This window comes from Dermacentor andersoni, chromosome 4 (genome assembly GCF_023375885.2).
Source record: "Dermacentor andersoni chromosome 4, qqDerAnde1_hic_scaffold, whole genome shotgun sequence".
NCBI classification, from domain to species: domain Eukaryota; kingdom Metazoa; phylum Arthropoda; class Arachnida; order Ixodida; family Ixodidae; genus Dermacentor; species Dermacentor andersoni.
The window spans coordinates 26873336-26886588 of record NC_092817.1 but is presented as its reverse complement, the minus strand read 5'-3'; the positions used below and the strand labels follow the sequence as shown (position 1 = coordinate 26886588).

At 48.8% G+C, this 13253-nt stretch overlaps 1 protein-coding gene across 3 annotated transcripts in view; it reads right to left on the bottom strand.

The window, feature by feature from the left end:
- The window catches only part of LOC126536596 (uncharacterized), a 330135-nt gene that overhangs the window by 133711 nt on the left and 183171 nt on the right, over positions 1–13253 (bottom strand). For 2 of the 3 annotated variants that reach the window (XM_050183626.3, XM_055073532.2), the window contains one exon: positions 10250–10341. The gene's annotated coding sequence lies outside the window, so the exon portion shown is untranslated. Of the gene's footprint in view, positions 1–2095; positions 2760–10249; positions 10342–13253 lie in introns of those variants that run through there. The other variant, XM_050183627.3, reaches the window with a different exon arrangement.

Sequence of the window (13253 nt, the reverse complement as noted above, 5' to 3'; positions counted from 1 at the left end):
GCTCGCTTTGTGCAGACGAATATTTTATGTTGGTAAGTATAACGCGAATGGCATTCATGAGCGACCGCAGAGCGTTGATGACCTGGAAATCATCAGCCAGCGTCGCTTCAACAGTTGCCGAAGCAGTCGAAGTTGGTCCAAAGTAACGAGTGCACCACACTAATTCCCAATGCTTCCCAATGCACACGTACTAAGACAGCAATTACGTTCTTAACGACGTGCCAGGGCTGCCTTTGAACAAGTGCACGGCTGTAGTTTTTAGGGACCAAGTCCTTACTTCTCGCGTTAATGTGACCTCGCCTGGCTTCCAGGGAATCTGGACCCGTAATAAGAAAACGCTTTTATGCTATAACTGCTCATAAGAGCAAACTCTAGATAATCTGGATGCTGGACATATTATTATCGAATGGGGCCGGAAAACGGCAAGGACTACTTACGAACGAAAATCTTTCTGAATTTGGCCCCTGGGCTGGATGGAAACTATACGGGGAAATTATCCGTGGTTCTTAATTGAATTAAAGGAATGATAAATAAATGGAAACGAAAGTGGATGAAAAACAATAAGAACAACAACAACAACCGGCCGCAGGTGGGATACGAACCCTCGTCTTCACATTACGTGTGCGATGCTTTTACCAAATGAGCTACTGAGGCGCCGTTTTCCCATCCGCGTCGTATTAAAGATTATTATTCTGGGGCATTCATGTTGATCTGCTAGAACTAACCTGAAAGTTAAAATGAAAGTGCACGAAAGAATAACGTGCTCTCATTTCCCTTTTCTTTATTATTTCCTACATTTCGATTTCAACTACAATTAATTTCCCCTATGCTTTCCTTGGATTCATTGTTTGTTGGCTGCATGTGGTTATATACATATAGGAAACACTGCGATTGTTTTCTTTTTATTTATAGCGCAGGAAGACATACGGAAGATCAATGAACGAAGATATTGTTTCACAATATCGAACGTCGGGATGTTGAGCGCGCAAAATGACTGAGGAGAACGACAGAACACCGGACGCGCGATCATGTTTAATCAGAAGCAAGCCTCTTCATTCCATCAATTTGCGGCGGTTAGAATTATAATGTGTGTCGACTCCGATGCTCACCCTTGTGAAAACAGCATTGAAGCACTCTGACCACACTTCTGGGTACGCTCTGTGCCGTTCAAATGCGCGCGCCGCAAATGGTGGCGCGTGTTCCTTTCCGCCTGTTTCCTAGTTTTATTGGAAGATGGCGCTAGTGTCACACTTTCGCCGCTCGCTGGTTGAACGAGCGTACGCAGAATCTCATGCATACTATATGTATCTTTTTTTATTTATTTTTTTCTCACAGAAAGCGACGTACGGCTCCGTTTGCACTGTGTGTAGATGGTGGTGGTGACGATGTTGCAGCGGGCGGAGTAAGGCTGGCATACATGACCGGCAGTTGTTCCGCCTGAGCTTCTTATGGATTGAGATCGAGGGTGTGTCACAAGGTGTCAATGGGCCCCATTTCTCGCAGGATTGCAAAGTGGGGTAGATTACACAGTGTATTAAAGATGCGGAAAGAAAACAAAAGGTAAGTGTTTCAAAAAGTTCGCGGTGGTGCCATAGAAATTTTAAGCTGACGTTCTTATTCAGAGAGAGAGAGAGAGAGAGAAGTAGTAAAGGTAAAGAGGCACCACGTAAGTACAAAGTCGTGCCACCAAGTGTCCGTTAGTCAATTTTAGTCTCTGATCAACGTAAGCAGAAGGTACGGCACCTATTTTCGCATCGTGGTGACATCGAAGCTGCGTGGTGCCTGCCGATTTCTTTGGAGAATACAAATACGGTTCATGGGAAAAGCACCGCCACTACGAGTCTCTCCATAGCGTCTATATATCAGTGTAACGCTTTCTCTTCTTTTAATCTTTCCGTCCCCCTTTCCCTTTCCCCAGTGTAGGGTAGCCAAACGGGCTCAGTCCTGGTTAACCTCCCTACCTTTAATTTATCATTTTCTCTCTCTCTCTCTCTCCCCCCAATAGTTCTGGCCCGCCAAAACACCCGCGCTAAATTTACACTCAAGGGTATCAGCGCACTGCTCATGACCGACTGTCAAACAAGCAAATTCTTACCTGGCAAGAATGCTATCCAATTGAGCACTTGAACGAGACGCTTAGTTTCTATGGCGACAGCATTCAGCACAGCATGGTGGGGGGAACAACACAAGAACACAAAGACAGCCAGGAAAAAGCGGTGATCATTCGAGGGCGCGGGAGTTCATTCCTTTTCACCCCGACGGAACACAAGCACAGCTTTTTCAGGCTCAGCGCCGGAGGATATGGCGGTCGGGGTGGTCGTTCACGCTCATCGTATCCAGGGTTGACAGTTCACACGTCGACTTTGCTCAAGCGTGCGTCAGCTCACCCAAAAAGGGATGATAGAGGAGTCTGATAAGAGGCGCGAAGTGCTGCGGACGATGGCCAAACTCAATCCCGCTTGCCTCGAGATACCACCGCCCTCTCAAGCGAGGAACGAAACTGGCTTTGAAGAAAACCCGGGGACAGACTGGCACTGCATATGGCGATCCGGGTGCAGAAGGACCGGGTACGACGTGGCGAGCAGCTCGTGACACGTCTTGCGAAGAAACACGAGCCTTCCCACTGACTCACGGCCGCGGCAGGTGAGGGAGGGGGGGGAGGGGGGGCAGGACGAATACACAACAATCGACAAGCCCCGAACAGCCTCCCCCCTTCTCAACCGTCGACGGGTCCAGTGCGGCGCATTCATCGGACGCGTGGAGACCTTATCGTCGCGGGCCAGGCCGGCGATAGATAGGGGCGCGCGTCACCGCTCTCGCGACAGTGAAAGGACAGCAGCGCTCGGAGCGGACGAACCCGGAGATCGGATTACCGCAGGAGAGGTCGCCCGTCCTCTGGCCACCTCTCTTGCATCTTCTTGATTTCCTAGTCGTCTTTTCCCTCTATTTTCTTTTGCCTAACATCGCTCCAGCGTGCGCGGGCAGCAACCGCGCACGGAACTTGGAACGGTGACTCCCACGCGGAGCTCGAAAGGATAAGGAGAATGCCAGATCAGCGAAGATGCCAGGGTGCGTCGCTCAGCGGCAGCTCAGCGCTTATACGCGTCTCCGCGATGAATGGAAATGGCAGAGGTGAAAGTGGCGGCTCTTGATCATGGTAGTCCGGAGTTCCGGAGGAGCCGCAAGTGCGACACGACACGGCGGTTGACTCAAAGGGAAAGCGCCGAGACAAGTGCGGCGCGTTGGATCCCGTATCGCAGTATTCGGTGCCACCAAGCTAGTTGACCGTAACCAAGCGATGACGACTAGCCGATGGCGAAGACGATGCGAATGCTAATATTAAGACGAGGAAGAGGCCGCGTATTTACGATTACGTGAGGTATACACACTTGCGTATGCTACCTGATCTACGCACTACGTAGCATACGCACTGTCGTATGCTACGTACTTCCTGTCCGTCCAAAAGCGGCTGCTTCTTCCAATAACGAAATGCGAAGAAAGTAAGCTTTCCCTGTCTAGCCCACGAACGAATTAAAAAGCACAAAAGGGGCGAATTACTTAAAAATGAATTCACAAATATGACTTTAAGAAATAACATAACGGTCCATGCGCCATGCGCTATAATTTCTTCAGGACACTTCTTCAGGTTGGGCTTCCAATATCTGCTTTTAGGTCTCGGTTGCGGGACACGAAACAAGCAGTCGAAACTAACGAGAGTGCCTATAGTTAACACCATAGTCTAATATTATGATTGAATAACGCACGGCGAGAAGTTAGGCACTTTGTAATACGCATATTTGGTACGAACGATGCTGGCAGACATTGTGTTAAGACTTGCCAATGCTGGCGCGAAGTCGCTGCAGGTGGAATGAGCTTTCGGATATTTCCAGCTTATTTGAAAGACCCAGTACAGATGGCTCAACAGCTTGAACACACATGACATACGCCATAGTTCCGGAACGGAGACACTTGACATTCTTGCGGGTATAGCCTGTTTGCGTGCGCAAAGCTGTCCGATAACAGCGGCAAAGGGCGATTGCAGATGTGTTGCCTCCGAGCGCTGTTCGCGAACCTAGCCGACTAAGTCCGTGTTGACATCGCATAAACTACAAGCCGCGGGTTTTCGATTGCTTCTACAGTGCGTCGGTAGCACTGACCGACGTGTCGTTCAACGCTGGATGGGTTCTACAGTACAACTCGATCTCGCTAAACTCGAGCACCGTACAGGCATGTGACAACTGCGATATAAAGGCGGCGGGATGCGGGAACCCTTTTCGTCTCTGAGTAGCTCCATTGACGCGTAAACACGGCTGCACCCTTCGAAGTGCGAGCTGGTCTTTCAGGCGGAGTCAGTGGAATCAATAAGGATTTGCAGATTCGCGTATATCTCCATCCACGTCGCAGTCGAAAAACAACGGGGACTGTGAAACAACACGCCGACTCAGTTACCCGCATGAGATGGCGCGTCGCAGGTGGCGTTTGTTTCGTCTTATTTCTTTATCCCGATGTTTCTTGCCGCAGAAGAGTTGCACGTTTTGTTCCATCTGCGCAATTAAATCGATACGGCAGTGCCTAAACCAGCAAAATGTGCAAAAGTGCCTGGGAACTTGAGCCTTCAGAAAAGCTCTAGGAGGCCGACGTACGACGTCGCCACTTTTCGGAGAACCCATCTCATATACAATATTATGCAAATATTAGAGGAAACGCAGCACACACAAAGCGAAACACCTTTCAAATAGCTTGCATTGAAGGCAGTGGGATCAGAGCGTGAAGTGAAAAAAGCGGTGCATGCTGCCTCCTTAGGATAGTAAAACGCACGCATTGATTTGCATTTTCTTTTTTTTTTTTAATACAGACCTTGGCATTGCTACTAGGTCGTCTCGTCAGCAAAAAGAAAAAAAAAAGGCCCCTGTTTGACGAAATCGCGGATATGTGAAGTTTGGTTTGTTCTGTTGATTTCCTACGGCGACAGTCCATTACGCTTGCTACGCTATTGGACCATATCTGGCACTCATGCAATAAAACTCCATGCATCATCATTGTTACGAGCGCAGTTTTCACTTCGAACTTTCCCGAGCAATCAGCTGTTAATAGCAGCAATAAAAGTAACATCAGCTAGCGACAGGTGGGAACGACATACCATATTCGACACACACTGTTTTGAGAGAGATGCTGAGTTTAATGGGAAGCCGGTGTGATCACGCAAACAGCCATACACTCGAAGACACACTAAATCTATTAAGTATCATCAAGGCCTGTATATATTAGAAAAAGAAAACGGCGCTGTCACAGCGGCCCCTTACGACTTGCATTTCTATATACATCACTACATCGTCCAATGACATCTCTTTGCATCGCCGCCCCCTCCCATACCACTTTGTTTTCTCTCCCTCTCGCTCTCTTTCTCTATTTCGCGGACAGTGCACGACTGAATCAACAGGACCAAGGATATAAACTTGACTGATTTCTAGCTTTTTCAGGAACTCTGTCCTTGCCTGCGCAGAAAGCATCGCTTTCTGCGCAGGCAAATGGAGGGCTAGGAGCAACTCGGAGTTCTTCTGCAGCAAAGTTAAGCTTATGGTCAGAGTCAACTTAAGCGCGGGAGAAGTGAGACGAGCACTGAATGTGAAGCTAGACAGACCTTGCCATTAAGCTTGTGATAGCCAAAAAGCATACATGACACACACACACACACACACACACACACACACACACACACACATATATATATATATATATATATATATATATATATATATGTATATATATATATATATATATATATATATATATATATATACTTTTATAAGAGGCGATGTCGGCCAATCATTAGGTCAGACTTATCGTGAGTAAAACTCATTGTGGTTTCTGCCCCAGGGGCCAAATTTGCAAAGCTTTTAGTTCGTAAGTGGTCCTTGCCGTTTGCTGGCCGCATTCGACAATAATTTGTCCAGCGTCCGGATTGTCTAGACTTGGCTCTTATGAACAATTAAAGCGTAAAAGCTTTGCCTTAATTCAATTCGCTGAAAGCCAAGCGGAGGCACGTTAATGCGAGAAGTAAGAAGTGGACCCTGAAAACTACAGCCTGTTGCGTACTCCAGGGTAGCGTATCCTACTGCTGCCGAGTAGTAGCGGCGCCTGCCTATCGAAGCTCGACCGACGTTACTTATTGGGTAGCGTGGCGTTGTCGGCGGGCTGCAGGCATCCGGTAGACCATGGCGACCAAGCAAGGGCGAGACGATTTCTAGTGCGAAACTTGCACGGTTTATTCAAAGGCAGACGAAAGAAAATGAGAAGAGCATGAAGAGATTAAAAGTACACTTCGGAGCCCCTTAAATAGGCCCTCTACAATCGTGGGCGGGATCTTGCTTCCGTCGACGTCACGTGACCGGCAAAGAAAGAGGGCCCCTCCTCCTCTGGTTATACCGAGCCTGCTGCAAGGAGGAGGTCGTCACGCCTCCTGGAATTGTAGACGCCTGTCCGCCTCTTCTGCGCGTTGCGGATTCGTGGAAGTTCTCCTCTAGGTCCAATTCGAGAAAAAGGTCTATCTAAACTCGCACAACCACACACACACATACACACACAAAAGAGGCCTGTACACTGCAGGGCTTCCGGCAGACAGGCAGACACTCGAAACGGTCATGGCGAATTAGAATGTCACGCTTCATTTCGACGAGGCCTGGTGGAAGAAGGGCGGGTGAGAGAAAGTTCTTTCTGCACGTGGAGCGGGACACCAACAATAACAGGCGAAGTCACGCCTCATTTCGACGAGGCAAGGTGAGATGGTCGGTTGAAATTGCTTTCAGCACGTGGTGCCAGACGCCAACCCTAACAAGCCGTGCACGTGTCCAATGCAAGCCTGGCAAGTCGTTAGGAATGCAATTGCTATCTTTAGCTATTGCTATCTTTGGCCACATTGGCAAGAAGCTCTTACGCTAGAATTATTCGTAAGAGCAAATTCCCGTCAAACCCGACATTCGACATACCATCAGAGAGGGCTACTGGTCAATGGAAAAGAGTACTTACGAAAGAAAAGATTTGTGAATTGGACCACAGGAGTTCTAGCCGCGTCTTTTATAGAGATCGAATGAGAAAAATATAACGTCCTCGGAAAGATATTTGCCGCAGTGATGGCAAAATAAAACATAATATTGGAGTCGCTGACTGTTGGGTCCAGTTGGTGCATCGTGTTGTGTCGTTGAGCGGAATAAGGCCGGAAAGAAACGACATGGACAGGACAGACACGCTCTTACAACTAAGCTTTGATGTATACTCTGCGAGAAAGCGGAGGGGCCGCGTATGCGCAGTCAAAAGGCAGATAAAAGGCTCATACAGATTCACACACAAAAGTTAAAAAAAAGTAAGAAACATAAACAACCCCAACACCTACTAAGATGACTTATTTCTTTATCCATCAGGCGCAGCAATGTAAATACTAACATATGTTTTCTGTTTATTCCACGCATGTAAGCGTCCTCGAAAGGCAATTGTTAAAGAATATGTGCACAAAAACCGAAACGAGTTGTTGCTCGGTCGAACATGTCCAGTCACGTCGTTTTTCTTTCTTATTCTCATTCGAAACGAAGCGTATCGGTATTCTGAGCCACATTCATAATTCCACGTTCATTGCCAACAACAATAGTTCGGGGCAATACAGTTTCCGGTAGGCGGCAACAGCGCCACCGTGTCCCGCGCAAGAAACTAGTCAGCCAGCCAGCAGGCTACAGCCACCCCACCGCCTGCCTATTTGCCGAGGCGAGCTCGCAAAGCACCACCTCTTCCCATAAAAACGTGCATCGTTGTGCAAGCTGGAGGTATACCAGACTCAAGAGACGGATTGGTTACAAGCCTTTGATTTGTATGATATTTCAGTAAGGGACCAGTACCAGCGCTCTCGTTCATCTAAATCTCGTTCGCTCGAGCGATAGGCCAATGCACATAATTACGTACCGGTAGGCCAATCACGAACCTTTCTTCCGAGCACGGGCAGGTCGGTCCATTCGTCCAACCCCGGGCTAACGAATTACCTGGCTCGCAGAGTGTCGCAAAAATTAAGCAAAAGGTAGCGCGAACATGGCATATGTAGTGTCGGGCTGTTGGCTACCTTGATGGTACGGCGCGCGGGTGTCGGCCAATCTCGACCGCGCGAACAGTGTTGTTGCGCCATCAGGAAGGGAACAACTCCTCCTGATTAACTGACACTGCAACGCTGGCTAGCGCAGCGCTGCACTGTTCTACTGATACCGAACGGAAGCACGGCCGATATTCAGAGCACGAGCACGCCCGCTTCCCATCGCCATACAAAGGCACAGAGAGCGCGCACGCGCGCGCGCTCGTCAACAGAACGCCGTGCGCTTTCGTCGCTCGTCCGCTTCGAAAAAAGAGAAAGAAAAGAGAGAGAAAGAGCAGCGGAGATGGAGGAAAGGGGTGTGTGGCGAACGACCTCATAGGAACGACGGTGACGACGTGGGGCCTAAACCTCGCCGGGCATTCGGAGCACGTGCCCGGCTACACGGCGAAGGCCCGGCACGGCGGCGGCATGCAATTCGCGCGCTCGCGCCACCCTGTACCGATGGGCCGCGCCAAACTCGGGTGCCAAAGTCTCGCCGTCTCGTCAGGCCCGGGTCCACACGCGTCCGCGAGCTCGGTTGTTGGCTCTTCGGTGTCTATTGCACTGAGCCCATCGACGCAGAGAAGTCAGCACGCACGGCGGGACGCCTGCTCTATTTAGGAATGCGCGCGATTGTTCCTGCAGAGCCAACTTTTTTACTTTGTCACCTTTCCTCGGTAGGAAGTCGAAAAGCAAAATAAAAATATATTTATTTCTAAACAAAATTGATGTTGGTCAAAGTCATGAGAAAACATTCGACGCCGACGACCCGTCGCCAGATGTTTCGCCAATATCTGGCGCGAGGACCACAGAGTGGCACCGTCTATATATGGCACCGGAAGCGAACGCCACAGAGCGCATTCCAGGGGCAGTACTACGTAAGGTTTATTGTAGTCCTATTCTTTTCGTTTCTTATATTCCGCCCCGCTGAGCGGCGGATATCGGCAATAGCGCGAACGGAAGATAAAAGTAAAACGGAAACTAGAATGAAAAGAATCGTTCCAAATTGTATAATACAGGCCCGTACGTATATATTTAACGTAGCGTCACCAGGCGTCGCCGTATCTCTTTTAAGTTATATGCGAATACCGCGCTGTATTATCGACCAAGGCAGGTTACGTGAGGTTAAATAATAGAACGGATTCCACATCGTACACATTTCACTTACGATAAAGTGTGTTTGATAGCACGGCGTAAGATGGGCGCGTCGATTCGTGGCGATGCCATGCCGGAAATTCGTCGGAATTGCGTCCCACGCGGCTGCTGCTTTACAATCACAGCTCCGGAGTTTTCACAACCATGGCTGAAAACTTGCGCTTAGATCAGTTATACCAGCAGTATATCGAGAAAAGGGCTATAATTCATCTTACCAAATCGGCGCATACGAATCGCGTCGGGCAGTCAGGAACGAGAATAGGGAGACGGGCCTATCTTTTGCCCGTCGCGTAGTTAATGAATACAATTGGGTTACTTGGCGCATTTTTCAAGGCTGAGACGAAATTAAGCGCGAGGAAAGAGAACGGGCGAGAAGAAAATGGCACTATACAGAGCACTCTGTCTTGACATTCCCATCCTTTGTCTTTTCTTGCGCTCGCTTTTGCCTCAACACTAATGAAGGATTACGGATTGATTAGGCGGCGCACCACGGACATTATGGGAGAGCAGTGGACGAGCCCCTTGACTAGACATATTTCTTTTGTGGCCCCGACGCGACCCGCACCATGCACTAGCAGCACTGCATGGGTCTCAAGAAATGGTGTACAGAAATAAATGTAACAATAGGTGGCATCACGGGGCCGGGGCTGCGGTGATGAACCAGGCCCGAGATGAAAGCAGTTAAGGCAATGCCGGTGCATCACGACGTGAAACCCACAGGACAGAGATGCACAAGTGCACGGTCCTCCAAAGCAGACTGTTCACGCGCCACTTGGAATGTTTTACAAAGTCTATGCAGCATGTAATACTTTTGAATGCCGATGCGAGTAATTACGACATATATCTGACACTGTTTTCGCCCTTTGCGTCGAACTGCTGCATGAATTGCGACGGTTAAGGTACAGTTCTAACCCCCCTCCTAGGCGTGCGTGTGCGGATTGCTTGCGGTGGAAGGATTGTGACAACGTAAGGTTTTACTCTTACCTTGGATGGATAATTGTATAGATGTCTGGATGAACTTATGTAGATAGCCGTGATGCACTCTTGGATAAATGTAGGCGCCAGGGATGAGTCTTCTGCAAAACAGAAACAAAAAGACAGAGAGACAACTTATTGAGCTTCCGCCTGTTTCATGCGAAATTTTGCAAAAGAAATCAGTGAAGTGGTTGGATACTACAGGAAAGCACAAAACGGCGATAAACTCGCATACCGCAGTTTTTGGTACGTTCACTTTTCCTCAGCACGGCACACTCTTAGGTCTCTCACAGGTTCGAGGGCACGTGTTCGACAAGATTGCTAGCAGCGGCTATAAGAGGCGTAGACTGAAGGAACGCCGAGCTACAAAAGCTGGGGCGCGTCTCACAGGCGGCTGTGAGTACTGCCCGAGCTCTGACGCGCGCACACGCAACGCCAAGCTGTCAGAGCTGACCTGGCTTCGCTGGAGGAAGTAGACACCGCTGCTAACCAAGATGTCGAACCAGCTAGACAAAGGAGACGCATTAACCGAATTTATCTCTTACTTCGCTCAACTAGGGGCCCTACACTCTAAGAATTCCGGGGAAAACGGGAGTAACTGCGCAGTTCGTCCCAAAAAGGGCGCTTTCGTCCCTGAAGGGAGTAATTGCATGGATCTGCGTGCCGTGTGCAAATTTTGGAGAGTAAGTGTTTAGTCCCTGGTCGGAAAGAGAGCAACGGGAGGACGAATGGCAACAGTTACTCCCCATGCGCTCCGCTGTTTTCGTCCGTGTCGTGCAGTGATGCGGCAAAAACTGTATTGTCTATAAATCGTGAATAGTTCGAAGTTCGTGCACTGTCCATTGAACTACATGCAAAGCAGCACTTTGCCTCTTCGTGAGAAAATTGCGTGAAATTTAAATCTGGAATGTGAAGAGCCATGCCCTTCGTGCGCACCCCATAAGTGAGCGATACACATTAAACGCGCAAGTCATTGATAGACTGCCAGATTTTGCTGGTCAATAGTACCTAAGTTCCTTTCGTTCCAAGGACATTACGAACTTAACTGAAGCGATGTGTAGCTCAAACGGGACACGCCAAGCGACAGAGCAATTGTCCGTCTCTGTCGTCTTAGGTGCCCCGTTTGAGCTCGCTACACGTTTACATCGTGTAGTGCCTCAGTTTAAAGCACCCTAAGAATACTCGGGCATATTTCTTTTCGCACTCGCTTATGGTTGCAAGTACACTCAACGTTACACTCTCTCCGCACAGCATACACAAAATGCCGAGTCGCTTTTACATTGCCGCACCTGCGTTCCGATGCTTAACCTGTCTCAATTTCCTACCCCATCAAGCAATCTGCCGTGGTGCAGTGGTTAGAGTAGCTAGCATGGGGGACCGAGGACGTGAGTTCGAATCCTGCTTCGGGCAACTTTTTTCTCTTTTTTTTTTCAGCTCAGTAATCTTTTTTATTAGCGTATAAATGCCTGATTCCATTAATTCCACCTTTGCGGAGCATCGGAAATAATGACCGTTACTCCATTGAGGAGCATCGGAAAAGAGCAACTGTTAGTCCTCGGAGGAGTAACGGCATGGGGAGTAACAGTTCATCCCCCCGCACTTACCCCCTAAAGGGAGGAATGGTTGTGGCAGATCAGTTGCTCCCCTAAAGGAGTAACCTCAATACCCCATTTCCTCCTTTTCTTCTTAGAGTGTATAACGTAAAACTATTCCAATATGTTTTTATTCCGATCTCCTGACGTCAAAATTGCGTAACCACCGACTCAAGCATCGGGCGGTCACTCGCAGGGTTGTCTGAAGAGACCAATCAAACGCTGTCCTCGTTCATAGGTCACTTTTGTTTGCTTGAAAAACGAATAACATCGCCTACACTGAGCGGCTTGTCTTATCTAATTGGCTGACAAGAGGCGAGGAGCACTCTCAAGGGGAGAGGGTTCGATGAGGCCGAGCTACTGCACTTAAAATCGATAACCGGATGAAGAGGGTGGTGCCGGCGTATGCGATTGGTCCGCTTTCCTTTACTTGGCTTGCAGTGGCTGGTCGAAAATCGCGGCGGCAGGCAACGGAAGCTTAAGAATGACGCTAAAACGGATCCTCAGCAAAGAAGAGTTGGCAGAACGAGGTCGTAAACGTGCCGAGAGTGCTTGAAAACGTTTCACGGCCACGCAAGAAGTTTTATTACACGCAAATAAACCCATGCTCTCCGGCAGGTTCGAGTAGCCAGTGCCTGAGCAATCGGCGGCAGCCATCTTTTATTCCTTTCGGAACGGGGCAGCCTGCGGCTATTCAGAAGAAAACTCAATTTTGTTCGGCATTTTAATGCAACTTTAACGCGTACACGTCACTTTGACGCGGTGAGTTTTCGCGGTTTTGTGACGTCGCGTGACAGGCAGGTTAAGCGGCTGCAGGCGTCGAATCAGAAATAACTATTTTTCTTTTGTTCGGTCAAATCCTGCATAATAAGTGTGTACACGTCATATCAGATGGGGAGCTATCGCGGTTTTCGTGATGTCGCGTGACAGACAGGTGAAGTGGGGGTGGTCCAAAAAGTTTTTGATCAATCCCGGAGGGCTGATTTCAAAATTGGAATAGAAAAGTTTGGAATAGTTTTACGTTATAGTGCCCTAGGTCCCGTTTCTGTATGCCTCGCGTGGGAAACAGCAACGGAACCGCTATGTTCGAGTGAAGTACCGGCTACAAGTATACATTATGTTTGCTGCTGAGGTTCTGGAATCAGATTCACGCAACGTTGCGTTCGTGGGGACCATTTCTCGCTGGCAAGCGGTTCCACTTTCATTTCATCATCTCGTTCGCTAGCTACCTGGACTGGCCAGCACCCGTTTTAAGGCAATAGCTTTATGGGCCCCCTTACGCAGAAAATACGTCGTCGTCGGTGTAGTTCGTGCGTTAACCGTGTGTTGGCCCTACCTTGGGCGTGAGCGAGAACTCCCGATGGAAGTAGAGAATTAGTAAAATTCGTTAACATGTCAAAGAATGTTCTCATTGACGCCAA